Source organism: Balaenoptera musculus, chromosome 4, assembly GCF_009873245.2.
Source record: "Balaenoptera musculus isolate JJ_BM4_2016_0621 chromosome 4, mBalMus1.pri.v3, whole genome shotgun sequence".
Lineage (NCBI taxonomy): Eukaryota > Metazoa > Chordata > Mammalia > Artiodactyla > Balaenopteridae > Balaenoptera > Balaenoptera musculus.
In genome coordinates this window covers 43758958-43770604 of record NC_045788.1, presented here as the reverse complement: position 1 = coordinate 43770604, position 11647 = coordinate 43758958, and the positions used below count along the sequence as shown (strand labels likewise).

The following is an 11647-nucleotide window of genomic DNA, read 5'->3' as shown; positions in this document are numbered from 1 at the left end:
TTCTATTTTTAGTTTTTTAAGGAACTTCCATACTGTTCTCCATAGTGGCTGTATCAATGTACATTCCCACCAACAGGGCAAGAGGGTTCCGTTTTCTCCACACCCTCTCCAGCATTTATTGTTTCTAGATCTTTTGATAATGGCCATTCTGACCAATGTGAGGTGATACCTCATTGTGGTTTTGATTTACATTTCTCTAATGATTAGTGATGTTGAGCATCCTTTCATGTGTTTGTTGGCAATCTGTATCTCTTCTTTGGAGAAATGTCTATTTAGGTCTTCTGCCCATTTTTGGATTGGGTTGTTTGTTTTTTTTTGATATTGAGTGACTTTTAAAAATAAGATCTTTTTGTCCTCACTTTGGTAGCACATATACTAAAATTGGATCAATACAGAGTTTAACATGACCCCTGCTCAATGTTGACATGCAGATTCATAAAGAATTCTATATTTTGTGATGATAGTTAACAATACTGTATTGTATATGTGAAGTTTGCAGAGGATAGAGCTTAAATTAATCTTCTTACCACACACACACACACACACACACACACACACACAGAATGGTAACTATGTAGAAGTGATGGATAGGTTAATTAGCCTGATTGTAGTGCTTTTTTTTACAATGTATATATATATCAAACAAATATTTTGTACCTTAATTATATACAATTTTTATATGTCAAAGGTATGTCAATAAAGCTATGTGAAATTTTAAGAAATAAGTTTCTTTAAAGGTAGGGTTTATTGTTTAGAACATTTACTCTTTCTAAAATCTCATGGATTACTCATTCTAAAAATCAGACACTACAAACAAAAAAGACATAATTAATGTTCATCCTGTATGAGATATTGTGTATGCTACTGTGAATCTGTGTTGATAAAAAAATATAAGTTGTAATTAGTAATTTTTATTTTTTAAAAAACATATTTCTAATTTTCATTTTCCTCTTTATGTGACACCACTTTCACTGCAGTAAAGAAAAAAATGTATATAAATATTTTTGTCAATTGGAAAAATCTGATTTAATTTTTTGTGAATGACCAATTCTCTGTCATTCATGCACACTTCTGAGACAAATCTAGAATGAGAAGATTGTTATTTTCTTTGATGACAGATCTTACCTCTATTGACGATTGTTCTAGTCTCTTTCTCTTAAATTTCAGAAACTCCAGAAACCTTTGATTCATTTCCAGGTATCAGTAAAGTGTTAGAGGAAAGGAAACAATAATTCCAAATGTCCTGAAAACTATCTTTTGTCTAAAAAATTCAAAATCCAATAAATCTCCCAGAAGAGATGCTGAGGGCAGAATTGAGAAGAGCATCTCAGTGCTTCCACAAATTTACAGAAGTAGGTATGTAGTCTTTTCTCTATTAATATATGAGTTTTAGTAGATGGCTCGATGAGAACTGAGAGCTCAATTACTCCGGCTGTAGGAGTTTGACTGCTGATGGCTCTCAACTCAATCCCTCTCTAGGAACTGTCTTCAACTCAAAAGATTCGCTTTGCCTAAATCCACGCCTCCTTTCCAGGGCAGCTTGCATCTGAGGACTGGTTTATAGGGGTTCGTAAAAGACAACTTCCTTGTCTTAAGACAGGATGATTGTGTAAGACCATCCCAGCTAGAGAACTCCCCAAGCGGTGTGCTAAGACCTTTATTGGAATTGACTTGCAGTTCTCCTTCTTGCCCTGCTCAACCCTACTCCCCTTCTCCCTCATAACTGATCCAATAATCTTACTGTACGGAAATCTCAGAGTCAGTTTCCCAGAGAAACCTCCCTGTGACATGGCTGTGTAGATACATGATTAAAGCACAAATGTATGTTCATACCACGTGTTGGGTTGGCCAAAAGTTCATTAGTTTTTTTCCGTAAGATGGCTCTAATAGTGCTTAGTCGTCTTTAACTTCATTCGAAACAATTTTGTTAGATTGTATTGTGACAGCTGTCATATCAGCGTGCATTAAAAAAAAAAAAAAAACATCAAAATTGGTGAATTTTTGTGTAGCCATTTAACTATTGAAGATGGAAGAAAAAAGCAACATTTTCAGCATATTATGCTTTATTATTTCAAGAAAGGTAAAAACACAACCAAAACGCAAAAAGAGATTTGTGCAGTGTATGGAGAAGGTGCTGTGACTGATCAAACGTGTCAAAGTGGTTTGTGAAGTTTTATGCTGGAGATTTCTCGCTGGACGATGCTCCACGGTCGGGTAGACCAGTTGAAGTTGATAGCGATCAAATCGAGACATTAACTGAGAACAATCAATACTATAACACGTGGGAGATAGACCACATACTCAAAATATCCAAATCAAGCACTGAAAATCATTTGCACCAGCTTGGTTATGTTCATCGCTTTGATGTGTGGGTTCCACATAAGCGAAAAAAACCTTCTTGACCGTATTTCCTCATGCGATTCTCTACTTAAACATAACGAAAATGTTCCATTTTTAAAACAAATTGTGATGGGTGATGAAAAGTGGATACTGTACAATAACGTTGAATGGAAGAGATCGTGGGGCAAGTGAAATAAACCATCACCAACCACACCAAAGGCCGATCTTCGTCCAAAGAAGGTGATGTTGTGTATATGATGGTATTGGAAGGGAGTCCTCTATTATGAGCTCCTTCTGGAAAACCAAACGATTAATTCCAACAAGTACTGCTCCCAATGAGACCAACTGAAAGCAGCACTCGACGAAAAATGTCCAGAATTAGTCAACAGAAAACTCATAATCTTCCATCAGGACAACACAAGACCATATGTTTCTTTGATGACCAGGCAAAAACTGTTACAGCTTGGCTGGGAAGTTCTGATTCATCTGCCGTATTCACCAGACATTGCACCTTCAGATTTCTATTTATTTCGGTCTTTACAAAATGCTCTTAATGGAAAAAATTTCAATTCCCTGGAAGACTGTTAAAGGCATCTGGAACAGTTCTTTGCTTAAAAAGATAAAAAGTTTTGGGAAGATAGAATTATGAAGTTGCCTGAAAAATGAAGGTAGTGGAACAAAACGGTGAATATGTTGTTCAATAAGGTTCTGGGTGAAAATGAAAAATGTGTCTTTTGTTTTTACTTAAAAACCAAAGGAACTTTTTGGCCAACCCAATATTTAAAGAAATTCATCTTCTGGGAACAACCACACAGTCAGCACCTCTTCAGGCCCCAAATGAAAGCACCCAGAACTGTTCACATACATCCTAAGAATTTCCTTTTGATCTTCCCACAAAAAATGAACAAGTATGGATATAAAATTTGCAGCCCTTTTTGTTCTAGAAAATCATCTGCAAGACTAATGGCTTCTTCCAGGGTTGGAAAAACTGTAGACACTTTTGTGCAAATAAAATATTTCTCAGCTAGGTTGGGGAGCTCGAGTAACTAACTGACAGCTCTGATTTCTAGGTAAATATGATGATGAATTCCTTTTTTCTAGAAAAAAAATTGAAAACTTATAGCATCAAGCAGTAGTGGACAGTCCCTGGTAGCTCTGTGTTATCAATTTTTTTTTTTTAATTTTAATTTTTTTTTATTGATTTATGGCTGTGTTGGCTCTTCGTTTCTGTGCGAGGGCTTTCTCTAGTTGTGGCAAGCGGGGGCCACTCTTCATCGCGGTGCGTGGGCCTCTCACTATCGCGGCCTCTCTTCTTGCGGAGCACAGGCTCCAGACGCGCAGGCTCAGTAATTGCGGCTCACGGGCCCAGTTGCTCCGCGGCATGTGGGATCTTCCCACACCAGGGCTCGAACCCGTGTCCCCTGCATTGACAGGCAGATTCTCAACCACTGCGCCACCAGGGAAGCCCTCTGTGTTATCAGTTGAATATCCAGGCTTTATAGGCATATTATGAAGTTTGCATTTACCTTATGTTTTTAGAGCTCCAGAGTAAAGAAACTAGACTGAAAAGAGGATAAAGTAAAATAAACAATTGTCCTTTGGTTTTGCTTAAACTGCTGTGTAGCTAAGTGGTTTTTAACCAGTGAGTTTGCCCCCAGAGGACATTTGAAATGTCTGGAGACATTTTTGATTGTCTCAACTTTGGAAGGGGGGCTTCTATTGACATCTAGTAGGTAGAGAACAGCAATGCTTCTAAACATCCTACAATGCACAGTACAGACTGCTAAACAAAGAATTATTTGCTCCAAAATGTCAATACGTTGAGAAACCCCACCAGAAGGCACTCAGTAATTAAGGAAGGGACAAAGTTACTCTATTCTTTCTATGGACAACTGCTAAATTAGCCAAACAATTTCTATAAATGTGGTGCTCTTCCGTAAACAAGTCCACAGTTAATTTTGCTTCTTTCTTTCTTATACTGTAGATTTCCAAAGTTTATACAGCTTTTCCAGATTTCTTAACACCAACAGATAAAGGAAAAATGATGAAAATCGCAGAAGTGTACAATACCATGCTGATCTCCTATTTGAAATTATATATATATAACTTATACCCTACAAACCATCAAACATGAGAGCATAAGTTATATATATTTTATATATAATATATATAACTTATCTTTCTGTTACTTTTTACATTAGAGATTATGTGAATGTAAAATCTTTGCATCAGATAATAATGCTGGCAATATGACTGTTGTGAAAATAAGACTACAAACTTTTCCAGCAGTTTTTTCTTGTAAAAATGCTGGTGAACTGCTTCTCTAACATTTCAATTCAAGAAGTATTTATTGTGCTTACAACAGGTGCTGTTATGGAGGTTGGGTACAGTAGCATATCTTTCCTTCCTGGACAATTTACATTTTTTCACATAGCTGACTGCTTAGAATTGGACCAAACTATCTGTTTAAACAAACTTAAAATTTATTTTCTTTGTATAATCTGCTTTTAGAGAAACAAGAAGACTTTCTTTTTCTAGCTCAAGCCATTAGCACCACAAGATGAACCTCAGAAGAGTCTATTTAGACACAGATATGTTTTCTCATTATAGAATGCTACTTGCAGAAGGTTAACTGATCACGTAGTTAGATCAGTTTGATTTCTTTATTTAGCTAGAGAAACGGTTAATATAGTAAAAAAAAAAAACTTGTAATAGTTTATTTATGTAATGTTAGATTATAAGACTTGAAGTTGTTAGTCTAATTGTATTACTGAGACTAAAGCAAAGAGTCATCTCAGGTTTAAGGATTGATTCTCTCCTGGGAATTGGACCCAGCCCTACCAGTTCCACTATAAGTCATGATGCTGTGACCTGGATACTAATACTATCTGTAGCAGTTATCAGAAGTTCGATATTCTTCCTTATGAATTGTCCATTGTCCACACAGAAGACAAGGATATTTGTTAAAAACAAACTCTCCATTGAGACCTCAAAGACGGTTTAGTGATCACCTGAATGATACTATGTCATCCTCTTTTTTGTTAATAGTCTGTGAGGTCTTGATTTTGGTGTTTTATTTGAATTATTTGTTCAGCTTAGAAAAGACAGACCATCCAAAGTCAGGAGGAACCTTTGGCTTGAGGAAAAGTAGACAGGACAAAAGATACACTCATGGACAATCAGACAAAGGTATTAAGTCCTCAGAGACTTGCAATGGAAGAAAGTTGAAGTTGTTAGAAATTTACAGAAGGAGCATCTGGGTCATGTTGCCTGTCAGGTGGAGGATCCTTTAGTCAGGTTCTTGTAGGTACCAGACATTAGATCTATACATATTACAAGTGCTAGCAGGAAAATATCGGAGGGTCATTTATTTTCAGTAAAAGCCAGTAATAGATCTTAATAATAAAAATAAGGAGCAGATTATCCAGATTATGCCTGTGTTCAAGTATCAGCTCCACCACTTGCTAGCTATATAGAGAGATAAATATCTTAACCTCTCTGTATCTCAGTTTCTTTACCTGTAAAATCGGAAAATAACAGTACATCTGTGGTTGTTACAGAGATTAAAAGAGTTAATATATGTAGTAATAACATTTTGCATGTTAGCTATTATTATGGTAAATATTTTAGCCTCAAATGTTAGCCTCTAAAATTAGAGAAATGAAATATACTTTATTATCACAAATCTGTTTGAGTATAGGCAATAAAATGATTTTGTGCTAGTATAGGCAATAAAATGATTCTAGTTGGTACTTTTACTCAAGGAACATTTATTATGTTAATAGTTGCTTAATGTCCTTAATGTCGATAGTTGCTTTTCTACCCTTAAAATTGAAGCTGAATCCGGCCTCTGTACCCCAACACCGAATTAAATCTTGGAGACAGAGTTTTGGGTGAAGTAGAAAAGAATAGCTTTATTGCTTCACGAAGCACAGGGGGCCACAGCAGGCTAATGGCCTCAAAACTATGTGTCCTAACTTGGAGAGGGTAGTGAGAAGTTTTATAGTAATGGTTCAAAGAGGGCGCGATCAGCTTGTGGATTCTACTGATTGGTTGGTGGTGAGGTAATTGGGAGTCAGCCTCATCAACCTTCAGGTTCCAACTGCTCTATGTGCTTGTGGGCAGCATACCGTCATTAACAATTTACTTCTTCCACCTCTCGGGAGTTTCTGCAAAACAGCTCAAAGATATTGTAATATGTATTCCTTGAAGGGGAACCAGGATCTTGCCCCAAGGCTGCACTATTGTTTTTCTTGACTATTTGTTTCTCCCTTGTCTTGCATCCCCTCCCTTCCTAGTTAACAACTGCTTGAATCTGCCCTTTGGAAATCAGGGAAGTTCAGGGAGGCTGAATGAAGCCTATTTCCTGTAATCAAAGATGGGGGAACAGAAAGGCTTTTGTGCACAGGAGTCCCACAGGGCCATGCTCGGTAACAAATAGTGTTTAGGCTCTAGTCATACCTTAAATAAGGGTGGTTCAAATTAAATAGGATCTAATTATTTAGTGTTTTCCAAAAAAATGGATGAAAATGGAGTTACACTGTATGTGAAAGTAATCTCCAAATCATAGAATTCCAGAGTAAAGACTCTGGTCTTGGGATGAAATGGAGAAAATAAAAGGATTATTGTGTTCAGTAATTTCATGGATATCATTAAGAAGGAGTTTAGAATGAAATTCTAAATAGGCTCAAGAAGAATTTACATAAATCATAAGTAATGCACCAAAGGAGTTATGGATATTTGTGTTACATAATTACATGCTAGGATTTTTTTTTTTTCTTTTTAAGGAAAATTGCTTGAAAGGAAATGTTAAGTCTCTTCCCAAAGCAATCTTTATTGCTCCTGTTAGACACAAAATATTATCCCAGTTGGATTATTTTAAATGAGCAGGATGATTATCATGTACATAGAAATTATTAGTGAATATTAGACCCTGCAGTATAATAGAAAGAAAGGTGAATTTGAATCAGAGTGCAGGTGCCTGTCTGGGTTTTGCTTCTATATAGCTATATGAGTATAGGCAAGACAATCCATTTCTATGAGCCTTTGTTAGATATAAAGTGAAAAATAATTCCTATCTTTACCTTACAATTTTAATTAAGATCAGTTGAAAACAAGTTTATAGGTCTTTGCAAACATTAAAATAATATCAAATATAAGTAATAATAATTATTATTATTATCATTTTGCCTTAATTAACCAGGAATATCAACCAAGAAAATCAACCATGGTCAGTCACCATGCTCATTTTCAAACAAATCACATCTATCCTAGAATACTTAATGATAATTTTAAAATATTTATAGTTGAAAGAGATTGATCTGAATGACCTTATATAATTCAGGTTTTAGATAAATGTTAGTCAAATGAGAAAACAATCTTTTTGAAAATTTCAAACTGTTAAATACTTCCATTTTTACTTTAAGTTCCTTCAGGAACTAAAAATATATAGTTCAAAATTCAGAAATTTTATTATAACATCAACTAGTGAGAAATAGACAACTTAAGGGAAAATTGAGGTGGTTCACACTAATGGATAAACCGTGTCCTAAGAATGTGGACCATTTCTGGAAATGAGAATTTCAGTTCACTGAGCTTAATATGAACAAATATAAATTCTCCAGTTTTCTAAACATCATCCAGTGATTTAGTTCCTTTTACATGATTCTTTTACAGGAAAGTGAAATCATCAAAAACATGCTTAACAGCTCATTTTCAAATAATATCAAGAGAAAAAAATGTTGTACATGGCAAGGCAGGAGACTAATTCACTGAATTAGTCTGAAGGATGGGAAGCAATTTAGGCTACAAAAAAAAATTGTGACTTCTTTCTCCAGATAGCTCTACTTTCATTACACTTTCTAAATCTACATATATATGCAAGTCATATTTACAACAAACACTTTTATTGTTGCATACATAAATAAAATATTTTTTATTTTGCTACTCCTAAATTCCATAATAGCCTCTTCTTCAGTGAGGTGTACATGTTAAATCCCCTTGTTCTATTCTCTTGATACCTTTCTCAATGAAGTTACAGCGGTCCCTGCTGAACAGTGAGCCATATGACCCCACCCCTACTGTTAGTTGATTCAAAAGAGCGGATTCTGATTCATACTTGCCTAACCTGTTTTTCTGTCTACGGAGTTGGAAATTGTACTGAGGATACATTGATTCTACTTAGCCTGTGTCAGCACTGGAATGAGGACTTGACCAAAGAAGCAAAGAAAGACCAGAATCAAACTCAGAGCACAGAAGAGAGAAGAAACCAAGTAGCTTTAGAAATACTATAGTCCAGTAGATTTCTAGTTCCATGCGAGTCCCAACTGTACTTTCTGTTTTTGGTTTAATTAAGGTTCCCCCTTTTTCTCTTACATTAAATTTACCTTTTCTGCTTAAACCAATAAGAGTAAATTTTAGTTACTTTCAACAAAAGAAGTTGCCTGTGGAATATAAAAACACTAACGTGAACGTTTATACATTTGCACTTGCAGAAATTGATATAAAGAACTTAAGGGACAGATTCACAGGTCACACTATTTGTCAGTGATAGAGCTGGTTTAGGATTCAGTTATTCCATTGCTTCTTCTTTGTTCAATGTTCTTTTCATACGGTCCATTCTATTTACTTTCATATTATTTTTTTGTTTAAATTCTTTTATTATTTTTGTCTCCCCACCCCCATTAGAGCTCATGTGGTCAAAATCACTTTAGCAAAGATAAAGTCCTACAATTTGGTGAGGAAAAATAAACCCAAAACAAAACATTGCAAACATTTTATATATCTTCAATTAGAGGAATACAGTTTTCAGAACACATATTTTTAAAATGTAGAGTTTTTAATTGACTATAAACAACAGAACCTTCCTGGAAGATGTAGTATCTCAATCTTATCATTACTCCTGGACAGGATATCTCTTTGAAATGTAAGAAATTACAAACAATGTATCGTTGATTAAGCTCTGACAGAAAAAAAAGAGAGCAGAGAGGAGGATTCACTCATTCATTCATGAACAGTTCTTACCAATTTTCTTACAAGGGAAGACTTCAGATTTAGGGTATAAAGAACAAAATGCAACCAACAAGCATTTTCAGCACCTTACAATTGAGATCAAATCCTTTTAAAAATCCAGCTGTGAATTTCTTTTAATTAGCTTGCTACTCAGTATAACACATATTGCAAGTATTTCTTCTTGAATAACTTCTTTGAATAATGCAGCTGGGAGTATAGTCAGTTGAGCATTGATGCAGCTGGGTAGCTGAAAAGATGAAAATCAAATGTGAATTCTGATGAAGTAATTTCATTTCGAGCCTTTCATTTTTCTTCCCCCCTAAATTAAAAAGAAATGAAACCTTGAGTTCAGCTGGTTCACTGTCTACTCCATGCCAATGCACATTTTCAGATAATAAGAGTATTTTGTCCAAAATGAATACTAAACACAAAATTCTATTTTCTCATCTAATGGTGAGAATTTTTTTATGTATGGAGCCTACAGTAATTTTCTGTGATAATATAATAGCTGACCTGCTTTTTGAAGGGAGGTGAAAATGTTATTGCTAATATAATATAATGTTGCTATAATATTTTATCATGAGATGTTATCATCTCTATAAACATTCACTTATAGTATGTTCAGTTTTAATAAGAATTCTATTGTGAAATAACTGTAATGATTATCCTGGGATAATCTTTTCATTATGAAATCATATCAGTAAGTTTTCAGAGACCATTTTTTTACCACATATTTATAATGCAATGAATGCCTTCAGAAATGTAATCAGCTGATAACATCATAATTTCAAGCAATATATCCATGAAATTCAATAAATATAATGGAAATATCTCCTTGTTTTAGTTATATATATGATAGCCCATTTTAATTACAGTGTAGATTTTATTTTTAGCTCCCATTTGTTTTGTGTTAATATAATATTTAAATATATTGGACCCTAAAATTTTAGAGTATAAAAAGTTTTTCTTTTCATCCACTAACTTATCCATTTATTTGTCCAACAAATATTTACTGAAGACCCATTATGTGCCAGGTAGTATGTTAAGTACAGGAAATATAAAAATGAATAATACAAATGTTGGCTTTCAGATCCACAGTTTTTTTTAGAGAACGAGAGACCATCTTACAAACAAAAATAGTCTACATACTTATCAGATTGGCAAAAAAAAGTGACAATACAAAATGCTGTCAAGGATGTGAAGAAATGGGATCACTCATACATTGCTGGTGAGAAGGCAAAATAGTTCAGCCATCGTAGAAATTTGTTTGGCAGTTTCTTATAAAACTAATCATGCAACTACATTATGACCCAGCACTTGTACTCTGGGAAATTTATCCCAGAGAAATGAAAACTTGTGTTCATACAAAAATCTGTATACAAATGTTCATAGCAGCTTTATTTGTAATAGTCAAAAACTGGAAACAGTCCTATGTCCTTCAAAAAGTGAATAGTTAAACAAACGGTGGTACATACATACTTGGAAACTCTATATATCAATAAAAAGGAACTAACTCTTGAATCATGTAACAACTTGGATGAAACTCCAGGGAATTATACTGGGTGAAAATACCTAATTCCTAAAGGTTACAAACTTCATTGTTCCACTTTTATAATATTTTTGAAATAATAAAATTACTAAAATGGAGAACAGATTAGTGGTTGCCGGTGGAAGGGAGGTAGGTGTGGTTATAAAAGGGCAACATGAAGGATACATCCTGACTGCTGTGGTGGATATATGAACATACAGACATGTGGTAAAATTGTATACATAAAACTAAATACACACACTCAAGTGAGTACAGAAAAAATTGGTGAAATATAAATAAGATCAGTGGATTGAATCGATTTCAATATTTTGGTTGTGATGTATTACAGTTTTATAAAATGTTAGTATTGGGGGAAACTGAGTAAAGTGTACATGGAATCTCTCTGTATTATTTCTTACAACTACAGTGAATAAATATACAATGAGTGACAGGGGATCATTATTTGATTGACAGTACCGAGTTATGTAACAAGTTCACTCTCGCGCATGCCCTTACCTTTGATTCACTAAGAATAGCCTCCCTGGGGGTGGGGGTCAAAACCACGTGCAGATTTTATTATAATGATGGTATAATGAGTTTGGGTTTACTATAGGTTATAAACCTGTCTAGTCTGGGCATGCGCAGCCTGGGAAGTTCCCTCATGTTACTGTGCTCCCTCTTTATCAGGATAAGTTGCCCACCACATGACCATAGTTTCCCCATTGTGGGTGGGGTCAGGGGAGGGTCTCCAGATGGTTAGGGTGTAAC

General features: G+C 34.8%; 1 non-coding gene across 1 annotated transcript; it reads left to right on the top strand.

Annotated features, from left to right (window-relative positions):
* Positions 1-351: 351 nt before the first annotated feature.
* LOC118895117 lies at positions 352-455 on the top strand. Its single transcript, XR_005019885.1, has one exon. It is a non-coding gene; the product is annotated as a U6 spliceosomal RNA (small nuclear RNA).
* The last annotated feature ends 11192 nt before the right edge of the window (positions 456-11647 follow it).